Source organism: Cynocephalus volans, chromosome 17 (assembly GCF_027409185.1).
Source record: "Cynocephalus volans isolate mCynVol1 chromosome 17, mCynVol1.pri, whole genome shotgun sequence".
Taxonomy (NCBI): domain Eukaryota; kingdom Metazoa; phylum Chordata; class Mammalia; order Dermoptera; family Cynocephalidae; genus Cynocephalus; species Cynocephalus volans.
In genome coordinates, this window is record NC_084476.1 from 42,775,520 (window position 1) to 42,790,260 (window position 14,741).

At 36.9% G+C, this 14,741-nt stretch overlaps 1 protein-coding gene across 1 annotated transcript in view; it reads right to left on the reverse strand.

Annotated features, from left to right (window-relative positions):
* UBAP1 (ubiquitin associated protein 1) overlaps positions 1-14,175 on the reverse strand; it is a 71,472-nt gene extending 57,297 nt beyond the window's left edge. The window contains exon 1 of the mRNA XM_063082440.1: positions 14,086-14,175. The gene's annotated coding sequence lies outside the window, so the exon portion shown is untranslated. The remainder of the gene's footprint in view (positions 1-14,085) is intronic.
* Positions 14,176-14,741: the final 566 nt, after the last annotated feature.

Sequence of the window (14,741 nt, forward strand, 5' to 3'; positions counted from 1 at the left end):
ATTTTATGTGACAACTGGGTTAAGGAATACCCAGGCTGACCAGTTAGCTCAGTTGGTTAGAGTGCAGTGTCCTAACACCAAGGTCAAGGGTTCAAATCCCCTTACTGGACAGCTGCCAAAAGGAAAAAAAAAAGGGAATACACAGAGAACTGGTAGGGCAGGGTATTTGGGTGCCTCTCCGAGGATGTTTATTAAAGCGATTAGCATTTGAATCAGCAGACTAAGATCCACTCACACGTACCAATGCAGGCGAACATCATTCAATCCCTTGAGGGTCCAGATAGAACAAAAAGGTGGAAGAAGGTCCAATTCTCTTTCTTCTTGAGCTGTAACATCCCTCTTCTCCTGCCCTTGGACATCAGAGCTCCTGATTTTTAGACCTTTGCACTCTGGCACTTACACCATCCCCTCTCACACCCACACCCACAAGCCCCCCACACACATCCCTCACCCCTTTTCTCAGGCCTTCAACCTCCAACTAAGAGTTACATTAGCACTCCTGGTTCTCGGGCCTTCAGATTCAGGATGAATTATACCACCAGCTTCCAGCTGTCCTGGTTCTCCAGCTTGCAGATATCACATCATGGGACTTCTCAGCCTCCATAATCACGTGAGCCAATCCCCATCTTATATATCTGTATGTATCCTATTCAGTTTCTCTGGAGAACCCTGATTAAAATACACAGATTTTTCCCAGGAATGCAAGACTGGTTGAACATTTTTTTAAAAAAACCCATCAATGTAATTTACCATTTTAACAAACTAAAAAAGAAAAACATATGATCATCTCTACAGACACAAAAAGAGCATCTGACAAAATCCAACACCCATTCCTAATCAAAACTTTCAGCAAATTAGGCATAAAAGGGAACTTCCTCAACTCAATAAAGGGCATCTATAATAAAATCTACAGTTAACATCATACTTTGTCCTTAAGTTCATGAATAAGGCAAGGATGTCCACTCACATCACTTTTATTCAACACTGTACTGAAGGTTCTAATCACTGCAATAAGACAAGAAAAAGAAATAAAAGGCATTAGATTGAAAAAAACAAGTAAAAATGTGTCTTTATACACAGATGCCGTAGCCTATAGAAAATCTAATGGAATGTACAAAAAAGTACAGTGCTAATAAATGGGTTTAATAAGATTGCAAAATATATAATAAATACATAATAATCAATTATATGTATATATATATTAGCAAAAAGCAGAAACTGAAATTTTAGGGGGAAAGGGATAATGACAAGTTGGTGAATGGACACAAAATTAGTTAGATAGGAAAAATAAGTTCTAGTGGAGAGAAGCTCGAATGCTCCCATCACAAAGAAACAATAAATTTTTGCAATGATGAACTTGCTAATTACTCTGATTTGAATATTACACATTGTATACATCTATTAAAATATAACCCTGTACCCCATAAATATGTACAATCAATGTTTAGATTAAAAAATAAATTCTTTTAAAAAAACCTGAAATTTTAAAAATCACCATTTATACCACCACCAAATATTATAAAATACTTAGGTATATATCTGACAGAAAAATGTGCAAGAATTTGTCCACTGAAAACTACAAAGGCTGCTGAGAGAAATTAAAGGCCTTTTTAAAAATGGAGAGATGTACCATATTCATAGTTTGCAACAATAAATATCATTAAGATGTTAATTCTCCCCAAATTAATCTACAGATTCAATATGCTCTTAATCAAAATCCCAGCAAGCTTTTTGTAGAAATTTGGCAGGTTAATTTTAACATTCATATGGAAATGCAATGAACTTAAGATAGTCAAAACAACTTTAAGAAACTTCCTGATTTCAAAATTTATTACACAGCTGCAATTTTCAAGATAGTGTGATATTGGCATTAAAGATAGACAAATAGATCAATGGAATAGAAGAGTCCAGATATAGATATGAACAAAATATTTTTAAGGTGCAAAGAAATCCAATAAAGGGTAATCTTTTCAACAAAAAGTGCTAGAACAAATCTATTTGCAAAAAAAGAACACTTCCATTCATACCTCACCTCATATTGAAAAAAATTAAGTCAAAATGGATTATAGACCAAGAAAGAAAACCTAAAACTATAAAACTTCTAGAAGACAACATACGAAAAAATCTTTCTGACCTTGCATAAGGTAATGATTCTTAGATATAACACCAAAAACACAAACCATAAAAGAAAACATAAAGGGGTCTTCATCAAAATCAAAAACTCTTCAAAAGACACTGTTAAAAGAACATAACTAGCTTGAATGTATGAAATACATTTAAAAATAACTGTGTGTTTATAAGCACAGAAAAAAATAATGAAAACAATACAGAGAGACTAAGAAAGTGAATTTTAGGGTAAGAAATATCAGAATGCAAGCCTCAGTTCTGCCACTTATTAACTGTGTATACCTTGGACAAATTAACATCTCTTGAGTTTCAGGTAAACAACTTGTAAAATGGGGATAATAACAGCAACTACCTCAGAGTTACCGTAAGGATTAAATGAAATAATGCATATGAATTGCTTAGAACAATCCTAACACATGGTATGATGTTTAGCAATACAAATACTTTAACAGTAGATATTTCCAATGGTGGGTTACAGGAAATTTTTACTTTTTTATTTTTACATGTCTATATTTTCAGTTTTCAAAATAACTATATTACAAACTCTTAACAATAATTTAATTTTTAAATCCCTCAAACGAATACAAACTGAAACAAATAAACCTAACTGTATATAAAATTAGCAAAATGACCAAAGAAAATAATTACTTAAGTGACTTTAGAACTCACTACTCTAACTGTAAACATCAGTAGAATATATTCTAAGAAGAACGGCAAAGATTTTAGATTTTACTTTTTCTTATTAGAAGTAATATCAGTATTACTATTTTAAAACCATTTATGTATATATCCAATATAGCAAATAATTGTACCAGCCAGCCACCAAAAAAATGTATATATACAGCAAATAAGTAGTTATGCTTATTGTAAGGACCTAAAGACTTTCATACAAAAGGGGAAAAAAGGCAAAATATTAAAGAAGTCAGGTAAAAATCCCATAAATCTAATATCTAAATAGTAAAAATCAATAAAAAGCTTGTGACTTTTAAAAAAATATTTATTTGTAGAAGCCAGGACAATATCAATAAGCATCACTATCACCCAGATTATGAGCTCTCAACACCATTGTGCATTAATCCTTAGATAAATGGTTGTTTTCAGACATGGGGAAAGAAATTCATAAGGTAAACACAGGCCTCTGCTGTGCATGAAAGCAAGAAATCTTCCAATGATTTATGGATAATGTCAAAAAAATACAAGGTTGAAACAGCTCCCACTGATCAAAGATAAAACAATGTGTGCATCAAAAAGAATGACTGCAATTGTTTCAAACACACAGTATAAATCCACAAGTCTAAAGATACTCAAAGAGAAAAGATCCTTAAAAAATAAACAGTCCAAAAAACCCCACAAATAATCTGCACCATTAGAGAAGATTGTTACACCAACTCTTTACTCTGAAAATTGATATTAAAACAAAAGAAGTAAGCACTCATCCTGCCTCTCCAGTAGAAACTACATTCCAGGGTAAGCAGGATAATGAGGGAAAGCTCTTTGTAGAAGAATGATACCTCATAAACATATATATAACAGAAATAGCATGACGTCATTTCACAACTTTTAATCAAATAATTGATTCAAGTAGGGATTACCAATGGAATATACACTATTAGAAAAAAGGTTAGGGCCGAGCCCGTGGCGCCCTCGGGAGAGCGCGGCGCTGGGAGCGAGGCGACGCTCCCACCGCGGGTTCGGATCCTATATAGGAATGGCCGGTGCACTCACTGGCTGAGTACCGGTCACGAAAAAGACGAAAGAAAAAAAAACGGTTAACAGGGAACTTTATAATGGAAGGATTAGGCTGACACCATCTGAACACAATGATTTTAGAATCAATAAAATTGGAGCAACCATTCATTATGTACCTCCTGATGTGATGCAAAAGGAAGTAAAGAGCACCGCCTTTGTGGTGCTGCCTCTATCCGCACCCCCCCCCCAAAAAAACACATGAATTAAATCAAGCTTCTAACCATTAGTTTACAAGAAATAGAGAAAACAGGTAAAATGAGACCACATGAAAGCACAAACAAATCACAAACGTGTGATATCTACAGGACAATTGGCCTGGATTCTCCAATGAATTAGTAACATGAAAAGGGGGTAATTATTACAGAATAAAAGAGAACTGAAAAAGAGATCAGTCAAATATTGATCTTTGTGAAAGCTACGCAAAAGGTACACAGCAGTTCATTAAACTATTCTCTCTAGTCTTTGATATGTTTAAAAATTCTCATAATAAAATATCTAGAAAACAGACGCTGAAGAGACAAAGCAAATAAAAAAAAAAGTTGTCTTAATTGGATGTAGGACTGAACAAACCATCTCGTATAACAAAAAATTTAGCTGGCCTTTGTCCCTGGCTCCTGGGAGTTACCTCTTAATCTCTGGAATTTACCCAGTGATACTGGAGATTGGATTCAATCAAAAATGTCTACCTGATGAAAGTCCAAGAAAAACAAAACTCTGAACACAAAAGTTCAAGTGCACTTCCATGGTTAACAATGCTTTTTGCACATTGTGACACAACAATGTAGGGTGATGCACTCTGACTCCACAGGAAAGGAACACAAAAGCTTTGTGTTTGCGACACTTCCAGACCTTGCTGTATGCATCTCTTCTCTTGGCTGGTCCTGATTTGTATACGTTTTGCTATTTAAAAAAACTGTAATTATAAGTATAGCATTTTCCTGAGTTCTGAGAGTCATTCTAGCAAATTATCAAGCCTGAGGGAGCAGTGGGAACCCCCAAATTTATAGTCACTTGTTTCAGATATGTGGGTGACCTGGAATCCCTCAAGTTTGTCACTGATATCTGAAGGGCAGTCTTCTGAACGACTGTGCCCTTAACCCGTATGGTGAGGCCTAATTCTGGGTAATTAGTATCAGAATTGCATTGAGAATCTGTAAAAGAAATTTAGGGGACAAGTTTAGAAATTTTAGTACTGGTCTAACACTGTATTAGAAAATTACTGTTGATGGCTAGGTATGATAACTGTACAGTGGTCCCCTCTTATCTGCAGTTTTGCTTTCCATAGTTTCAGTTATCTGCGGTCAACCATAGTCCAAAAATATTAAATTAAAAATTCCAGAAATAAACAATTCATGGGTTTTAAATTGTGCACCGTTCTGAGCAGCATAATAAAATCTAGCGCCATACCACTCTGTCCAGCCCAGGACATGAATCATCCCTCTGTCCAGCAGATACAAGCTGTAGACACTACCTGTCCATTAGTCACTTAGTAGCAGCCCAGGTTATCAGATCAACTGTCATGGTATCGCACTGCTTGTGTTCAAGTAACCTTTACTTTACTCAATAGTAGCCCCAAAGCGCAAGAGTAGTGATATTGGCAATTCGAAAATGCCAAAGAGAAGCTGTAAAGTGCCACCTTTAAGTGAGAAGGTGAAAGTTCTCCACTTAAGGAAAGAAAGAAAATTGTACACTGAAGTTCCTAAAGTCTAATGTAAGAACAAATATTCTACTTGTGAAATTGTGAAGAAACAGAAATCGGTGCTAGTTTTGCTGTCATACCTTAAACTGCAAAACCTACAGCCACAATGTGTGATAAACGCTTAGTTAAGATGAAAAAGGCATTAAATTTGTGGGTAGAAGACATGAATAGAACTGTGTTCTGACTGAAGGCAATTGGGTTCTGTACAATACTGCAGTTTCAGGCATCTACTGAGAATCCTGGATCATATCCCCTGCAGATAAGAGACTACTGTACTGTGTTTATGAAGGAAAATGTCCTCATTTTTTAAAAAAGTTATATAACTAAGTAATCAAGGGTGAGATGTCTATAATTTAAAATATTTCAGAAAAAAATCAGATAGCAAATGTTAATTGTTAAAGCTTGGCAAAAGAATACCTAAAAGAGAATATACACAATTACTGAAACCATTGTCAAAAAGAGTACAGTAAGAAAACACAGAAATACACAAATAGAATTCTTTAGTGAAGAGGTATGTTATCTGGTATGTTAGGGTTCTCCAGAGAGACAAAACCAATAGGATATGTATATAGCTATATGAAAGAGAATTTATTAGAATTGGCTCATGTGATTATGAAGGCTGAGAAGTCCCACAATAGGCCTTGGGCAAACTGGAGACTGCGGGATGCCAGTAATGTGGCTCTGTCCAAATCTGAAAGTCTCAGAACCAGGGTAGCCAAAGATGTAGTTCTCAGTCCAAGGCCAAAGGCCTGAAAACCTGGAGGTGCTGCTGGTGTAAGTCCTACAACCCAAAGCTGAGAAGCCTGGAGTTTAGATGTTTACAGACAGGAAAGAAGAGTGCATCCCAGCTCCAGCAGATAGAGAGATACATTTGCTCTTCCCTCTATTTTTGTTCTCTCTGGGCCCCCAGAAGATTGGATGGTGCCTACCCATATTGAGGGCAGATGTTCCACACCTAGTCCATATAGACTTACATCTTAATCTCCTCTGGAAACACCCTCACAGACACAACCAAAAAAAATGCTTTACCAGGGTTCTAGGTATTCCTTAATCTAGTCAAGTTGACACCTAAAATTCCTTTTTTGTACCCCAATAGAAAAAGTAACTAAACTTCTTTGTTCTCTTCTTCAAGCTGGTTCCCAATCACATGTTGCTATTCATATGAAATACTATCTCTGCCTGATCACAGCAAAGGACAACTTCTCATTCATTCAATATGCACTTAATGTGCACCTACTATTGCATGGTACTTTTTTTTTTTTTTTTTGGTGGCTGGCTGGTATGGAGATCCAAACCCTTGACTTTGGTGTTATCACCACCACGCTCAGCTGAGCTAACCAACCAGTCCTCCCGATACTCATCTAAATGCTGGTAATACAGCAGTAACAGGGGGAAAAAATCCGTCATTAAAATTAATTCTTTTTGTTTATTTGTTTGTTTTTGACCGGTAAGGGGATCTCAACCCTCGGCACGGTGTCGTCTGCACCACACTCACCCAGTGAGCGCACCGGCCATCACTACATAGGATCCGAACCCACAGCCTCAGTGCTACCAGCGCTGCACTCTCCCAAGTGAGCCACGGGGCCGGCCCTAAAATTAATTCTAATGGAGATAAACATCAAGTACAAAAGAAGAAATAAAAAGAGATAAATAAAATAAAAAGAAATTTAAAAGAAGAAATAAAAAAAGTTTCTGAGAATTCCTGGATAAAATGCAGTATATGAGCTTTAGAAAATAAGCCTACTATTAGCTGACAACAGAAAAGAATAATCAGGCTGCCAATGAAGTATAACTGAAAACTTTTTAGTTCTCAAAACTATATGTTGAAGACTTTATACGTAGCTTTAAAAATATATTCATATACATCATCTTATGGGGCCTCACATGCTATATAATTTAATCAGGTATTAACATCCTCATTTTATAAATAAAAAAGTTCGAGGCTGAGAGAGAATGGTTTTTAAACAGGAAAGTTGAACTAGTTCTTTAGACATTTCCTCTCACCGTCCAAAGTTCTACCCATTACAATACAATCTCTCGTCGCAAAAGACATTATTTTAAAAGCTTATAATACATTAGATAGTATCTCACGAAGAGGCCCGAAATCAAACTTCATACTATATACAATAAACTCAGACCAAAGCATTTCTCCCTAGAACCTCACCACTCAAACTACAGTCCTTGGACCACTGGCATGACCTGCAAGTTAGAAACACGGGATCTCAAGTCCACCCCAGAACTACTGAATCAGAATCTACATTTTAACAAGACTTCCAGGTGACCCATACACCCTAAAATTTGAGAATCACTGATCTAGAACAGTGCTGTCCAACCGAATTTTCTGTGATGATGGAAATGCTTTATATCTCCACTGTCTATGTAGCTACCACATTAGACAGGACAGATCTAGAACATCTCAAACTAGAACTGTGCCTAAATATAATTTTTTACAAGACTAAATAAAATAAGCCTCCATTACCACAATATGTACACTCTTCCACTTAGTATACTGCCAGTAATATATCCAGACCAAAAACAAAAAAATTTTTTATAAAAACCCAACAACAAAAAGCATAGCAGCCTAGAAACATTTGGAATAAGCCCTACACACATTATTAATGGACTATACAGACTGCATTCGGTAGGCACATTTACAAAAGATTCTTACTTAATAATCTACAATTTTGTTTAATATGGGCTCTCAAAGAGGTAATCTTCAGTCACCTTGAAATTCTGCTTACGTAAAACACCTAGGTCTGTGAGTAAGCCAAATAAGTGAAGTATTATTATAAAAAGAATCTAGTACAAGGATAAAGTTAGATTCTCTATTAAATTACAAGAACTAGCTAGGATTTCCTATTCCAGAAAATGGATAGGGCAGGATATAATCAATTCAAGACCTCAGTGATATTTTTTTTTTTTACTTTTTTTTTTTGGTGAGTGGCCAGTACGGAGATCCGAACCCATGACCTTGGTTACTTTTTTCCTTCATATGTGCCTTTTCTCTTTACTGACTTTCAGTGACTTTTTTATTATTTATTATTTTTATCTTTTATAAAAAAAAAATATATATATATATGTTTTGTTTGTTTGTTTGTTTGTTTTGGCAGCTGGCCAGTACAGGCATCTGAACCAGTGTTTTACTTTTTTTTTTTTAAAGATGACCAGTAAGGGGACCTTAACCCTTGACTTGGTTTTGTCAGCACCATGCTCTCCCAAGTAAGCTAACTGGCCATCCCTATACAGGGATCCAAACCCGTGGCCTTGGTGTTATCAGCACCACACTCTCCCAAGTGAGCACGAGCCAGCCCTGTACCAGTGATTTTTTAAAAGTATTTTCAAAACAAAATTTGTGGTAGGTTTGTTTGTCTCCTGTTGTTAGATTCACTTGGAAATAAAACAAACCTCAGATGGAAGAAATTATTATTTCCAATTTTGAAACTTCCCAAACTATACCTGAAGTCTACTCCATTAGTAATTTTTGATTTGGCTGACATTTGACTGGAACTTTGAATTCCACCCATGGAAGGAAATCACTTCTCTCATGAGATGTGTGTTATAAGGTATAATGATCTACCAGAAGGAGGAAATGGGGAAGTTACTACCCATATCCTCCCTCACCAAACTGCAGAAAGAAATGTTAACACACCTAAACTACAGGAAGATTTTAGGATTAGGAAGATTTCATTCTTACTAATGAGGGGAGAAATGAAGAGGATGCAAATGCTGCCTGGGACTAAGACCACAACAATGAGATGAAGCACAAGACAGGCAAAGCCAGCCTGATCTTGAGTCTCCAAAGGGTTATTAAAGGAGGTTAGGGATAGGCAAGCCAGTAGTATCAAACAGAAAAAGGTAAGGAGCTGACAGTAGCCTGTATCAGTCCATTTCTGTTGCTTTTAACAGAAATACCTAAAACTGGGTCATTTATAATGAAACAATATTTATTGCTTACAGTTTAACAGGCTGGGAAGTGGTGATATGTGGTGATATGTGGTGATATGACTCCACAGCAACGCAGGGTGTCACAAGGCAAGAATGGCAGAGAGAGAGAAAGCTAACTCCTCACTCCTCCTTTTAAAGCCCTCAGAACCAACCCATGACCACCATTAAACCATCGACTTTTTGATCCATTTATTAGGGCATTGTCCTCACAATCTAATCACCTTTTCAAGGCCCCACCTTTCAATTACCATAATAAGATTCCTCACTCTCTTAACACTGTCACAGTGGGAGTTAAGTTTCTAATACTTGGACTTTGGGGGACACAATTCAATCCACAGTACAGCTGAAGGCTGAGCTTAGCACTCAAATCTTTAACTTTGTTGCTCTCCTCTATTTACCCATCAAATCTGATTACAACTGAAAATTTTCAGACACACTACCCCATATTTTAAGAGGGACATTTTAAACTGCAATAGCTATTCAAGGATTCCCAAAGATACAAGGATATGCCTTTTACAAATGTCTAGGGTATACTGTATATCACTGTACAATATTTGCAGTATATTTAAAGTCTGATGGATGTTTTACATTTCAATGTGATCCTTGCTAGGATCAAACATTCCCAAAGTCAAAGTAGTCAGTAGTCTTCTTATGAAAAAAAACAAACAAAACTGTTTTTAAGTGGCTTTTATACACAACAGAGAAAAATCAAATGCTGCCAAGATACATATAATATACATCTTCATATAATATATATATATCTTAAGAGATAAGGGTTTAATGGTAACAGGAGCCTCAAAAGTCCAAGAACTTGGACAGAAAGTTTTAAAACACTCTTCCAAGATGTTTCCACATCAGCCCTTCCATAATGCACAATTTTTTGTGCTTTTTTATTTTATTTTCAACAATTATTCTTGATAAAGCCCAACACTAAAAACTAGATGTCAAAAAAAATCTTTCTGAATATATTTTAGTAGAAACACTAACAACTTAGACTTAGTGACTCATTATCAATTTTATCTACTACTGTCCACACAAGAAAGGTCTCCTATTGCCAAACCACATTATTAACATTTAGTAAAATACATACCTCATTCATAAATCTGTTGGTGTCTCAGTTTTTGAAAATGTATACAACCAATGGCCCTATAACTCCAAAGATAACAGAAAAGCAACTCCTGAGAAGTGTGCCTTTTTAATCAAGCAGATATTGCAACTAAATGTCAGATTAGATACCACATTATAGATAGATATACTACTGTACTAAAACAGCATGCCTGGCAGCAAAAGATTTCCTAAATATGATATAAAATGCACAAACCATAAAAGGAAAGACTGAAAACAGTCAGTTCATTAAAATTATGAGCTTTTCTCACAAAAGACTATGAAGAGATGAAAAGACAAGCCACAAATCAAGAGAGGATATCTGCAACCCATAAATTAACAAATAATTAGTATCCAGAATACATAAATAACACTTAAAACTCAGAAAAAGAGAAACAACCCAAAATAAAAATACGCAAAAAAAAAAAAAACTTGAAAAAACACTTCCCAGAAACACAAATGGCCAGCAAATCAAGCAGATTAGGGAAAAAAAAAATTTAAGTCTGACAGTATTGAGTGTTGGGGAGGAAGTGAAGCAACCAAAACACACTGCTAGCGCTGGACTCAGTAACCACATGATTTACAATTACCATGAGCCGGTCCAGTGACTCAAACACTGAAAATGATAAGCATTAAGCAACTGATAATGACCAATCCAGCATTCTGAGAATACATGCAGATTACTGCCAAATACAAATTTTGGTTCTTAATGAACTAGATCCAAATTGACTCAGCAATACAAAAATGGGTCCAATTTGACTCAGCAATACAAAAAAGAAAAGTTTTAGTCCCTTATGCAGTTTATTTTGTGAAGTAAAAAATATTCAAGTATTCATTTCCTCCTAGAAGACTGATAACATAAATGACTAAAACTTTAATGAACTATTTCTTTCCAGTTACACTGTCATTTCAATGAAAGTAATTAGTTTAAAATAGCATTACTTTAAAACTAGTGCTTTATACTTTATAGGAATTGGAATGGCCCTGTGACCACCTAAGAGGTGCAAAATGGTGTAAAAGATGCAGCGTGGACATTGAGGTTTGATAGATCTGAGTTCAAATTCAGATCCTACCATTTTATAGCTGTATACTTAGGTAAGTTATTCAGCCTCTATACTCCAAAAACGTTTGTAGAAAATACAATTAAAAGACAATACGAAGACCCCTCATATACATAAAGCAAGCATATCACAACCTACCTACCTAATTGAGATTATGTTAAGCCTTGCTCACTAGTATATACCCCATATTAGGACCCTCCCCTAAAATTTTTAAAGCCTGAAATTATAACTCTCAATTCATAGGAAAATATTACTCTTACATTCAAATTATTTTCCAATATTACAAGAAACTGCACACTACAGGTTGGAAGAGCAATACCCTGCTTGCTTCTTTTTCTAACTGAAAGGTCTTTTCCTATAAGGAATTCTGAAAAATCCTATTATTTCCTATAAGAAATCTGGAAAAGAGGATGGATTTTCACTTATCTTTGTGGAATAGAAGCACAGATTCCCATTCTGTGTGGGAAACTAAACCCCCAGGTGATTTCTAAGTTTCTTCTTCAGCTTGAGGGATTTTGTTTATTCTAAGAAAAGCTTATTTAATGTTTAAAGGTACTGCATGCTTATCTTTTGCATTTCTTTAAAAAGACTGTCTAAAGAAAAATATCTGATTAATGACCAATGAATGGTATCTTTTTATTTTGATTAGACTGTGGGGAAAAAAGTTTACACTTAAAATGACCTACATTTGAAAAACCCTGACATATTCAACAATATAATTAGAGAACAGAAAAAATTTGTAATACTAGCATCTACACTCAGGGCTAATGAAAATATTTGTAAAGGATTTCAGTCGACTTAAACTTCAGGGATCATCATCTTAAATACCATATTCAAGAAGATAAAAGAAAAGACATACAAGATAAAGTGACCATTGGCGGTCAAAGAAATGTACACTAACAATCACTGATGAGACTTGTCTATAGACCTTATACTGTCTTAACAGGATATCTTCTTCAAAATAAAAATGAAAAATACAATCTTTCAGATACACATAAAACGTGTAATTACATGAGGCAATGAGTCATAAATACTAAACAAGAGAGAAATTCAGGAAGTTTTTATATTCACATACTTTCTTCCTTTACCTTCATTTCTAAAATAACACTTTTTTTCAATGAGGCCATAGCAGATTCATAATTTGCTGTGCAGTGATAGAGATGCTCTTTAGAGAAACATTAGTTTTCCCATTTCCATAATTCGAATGACTCTTATGAATGCAACACACAGCAGGCATTAAATAAATAGAATGAACAAATAAGATGAACTAGAAACAAAAATTTAATTTATAAAATTCCACTTAAAATAAGTTAACGCAAACAATGTAATTCTTTTGGACTCGACATTTCATGTTTTTTGCTATAATACAGAAATTTTCAGTTTAAATAGAGTGGGATATTACTTAGAAAGAACTACCACTAAAGACTAAGTGCCTTGTTTTTGCCACCATCAAATCTGACAAAATTCAAAAGGGAAACATCCATCATATCTATCCAAATTCTCAAATAATAATTAGAACTGAGGAAAGAAACAAAGCACTACCTAGTAAGTGGGGTTAGAACAGAATATATTTAGTAGTTAACTAAATTACCAAATCTGGTTTTGCAACACTCCATGCGTCTAAAGTCTCAAAATTTTATTTCAGTTTAATATAAAATGTATCTTTATGCCAAGTCATTTTTTTTTCTTTCTTTCTTTCTTTTTTTTTTTTTTACGGCTGGGGGGTCAATTACAAGTGGCAACAACACAAAGATCAGAGATCACTGATATAGATCAAAAAATAGAGTATAAGTTGACTTTCCAAAGAAAGATTTGGGGCTGTTTTTGAGGCCCAGACGGACTGTACAGGTAAATCTCCACCCAAGAATCAAAAAAGGCAAGATAAACATACCTGGAGGAGACTAGACAACGCCCAAATATCCCCCAAAAGCATTCAACCCTGATCTGGTCTCCTTTTCTCCCTAATCTCAGCGCCTCAGGGAGAACTAAATCCGCACCTCACGTCCCCAGTTCACCCTCAAGTTCCCATCACTTGCCTTCTTTACTAAAACATGGGTCGCTCTCCCCGACATCCTTTAGTTCCCACCGAGCTGCATAGGTGTCTACTGCGCCTTACTTCCAGAAGGGTATTTAGTCTCCTTAATCCTAACTCGTTTTCCCGCATCCCATCTGCCCTCCGCCCCTTCAACTCAGATCCCCTGACTCCAACCCTTCTCCCAGAATCCTCCCCAAGTCACAGATCTCCAAGTCCTTCTACCTCCCATCCCCCCAACTCCGATTCCGTTCAAGCCTCTCAGTCTCCAGCCCCTTCCCTTGATTCCCTCCCGGTCGGTTTCCCACTGACGGTCCCCTCCCCCAACTCCGCCGGCTTCTCCCCTCCCCCAGAGGGAGCCCCCTCACCTGAACGCCGCTGCCGCCGCCGCCGCCGCCGCCGCCGCCGCCCCAAAAGCCAAAAGGTGTTGGCGCCGGCCGGCCTCCCAGGCTCGGTCCCCGCTGAGCTCCCAACGGCCCCTAGGAAGAGCGAACACCACCACCTCCAACTCTGCCCGCCCCGGGCCAGGCCGTCACCGTAGCCACCACCAGTAACGCAGCCGCCATGTTGAAGTCCTACTTCTCTCCTCCTTCCCCTCACCGCTCCGCCCTTTCGGGCGTCTGACGTCATGGCGCCGCGTTCCACCCGCCCAGACCAATGGGAGGAGCTGATGGTGACGTAACTAATCTCTCCTCCAGCGCCTAACCACTCCTGCAACCTGGAGCGTTGCAATTAGAATGGGTGAACCCTGCTGCCCCAAGGGATGGGAGGAAAGGAGGGGGTCAAGAAGAGGGTAAAACTCGGCGTTAGAGATGCGGCCAAGGCGGGGAACTCAAGAGCCTTGAATCGCGAAGGGACGCACAAAGACTTAGCAGCGAGTCCTACTTGGAAATTAGGACGTCTAGCTTCTGTACCAGCGACCTGGTACAAGTCACACATTCTCTGGGCCTCACTTTCCCCATTTACAAATGAGTAGGTTGAAAGATGACTTCTAAATCTCCCTCCAATTCTGACATTCACCGGG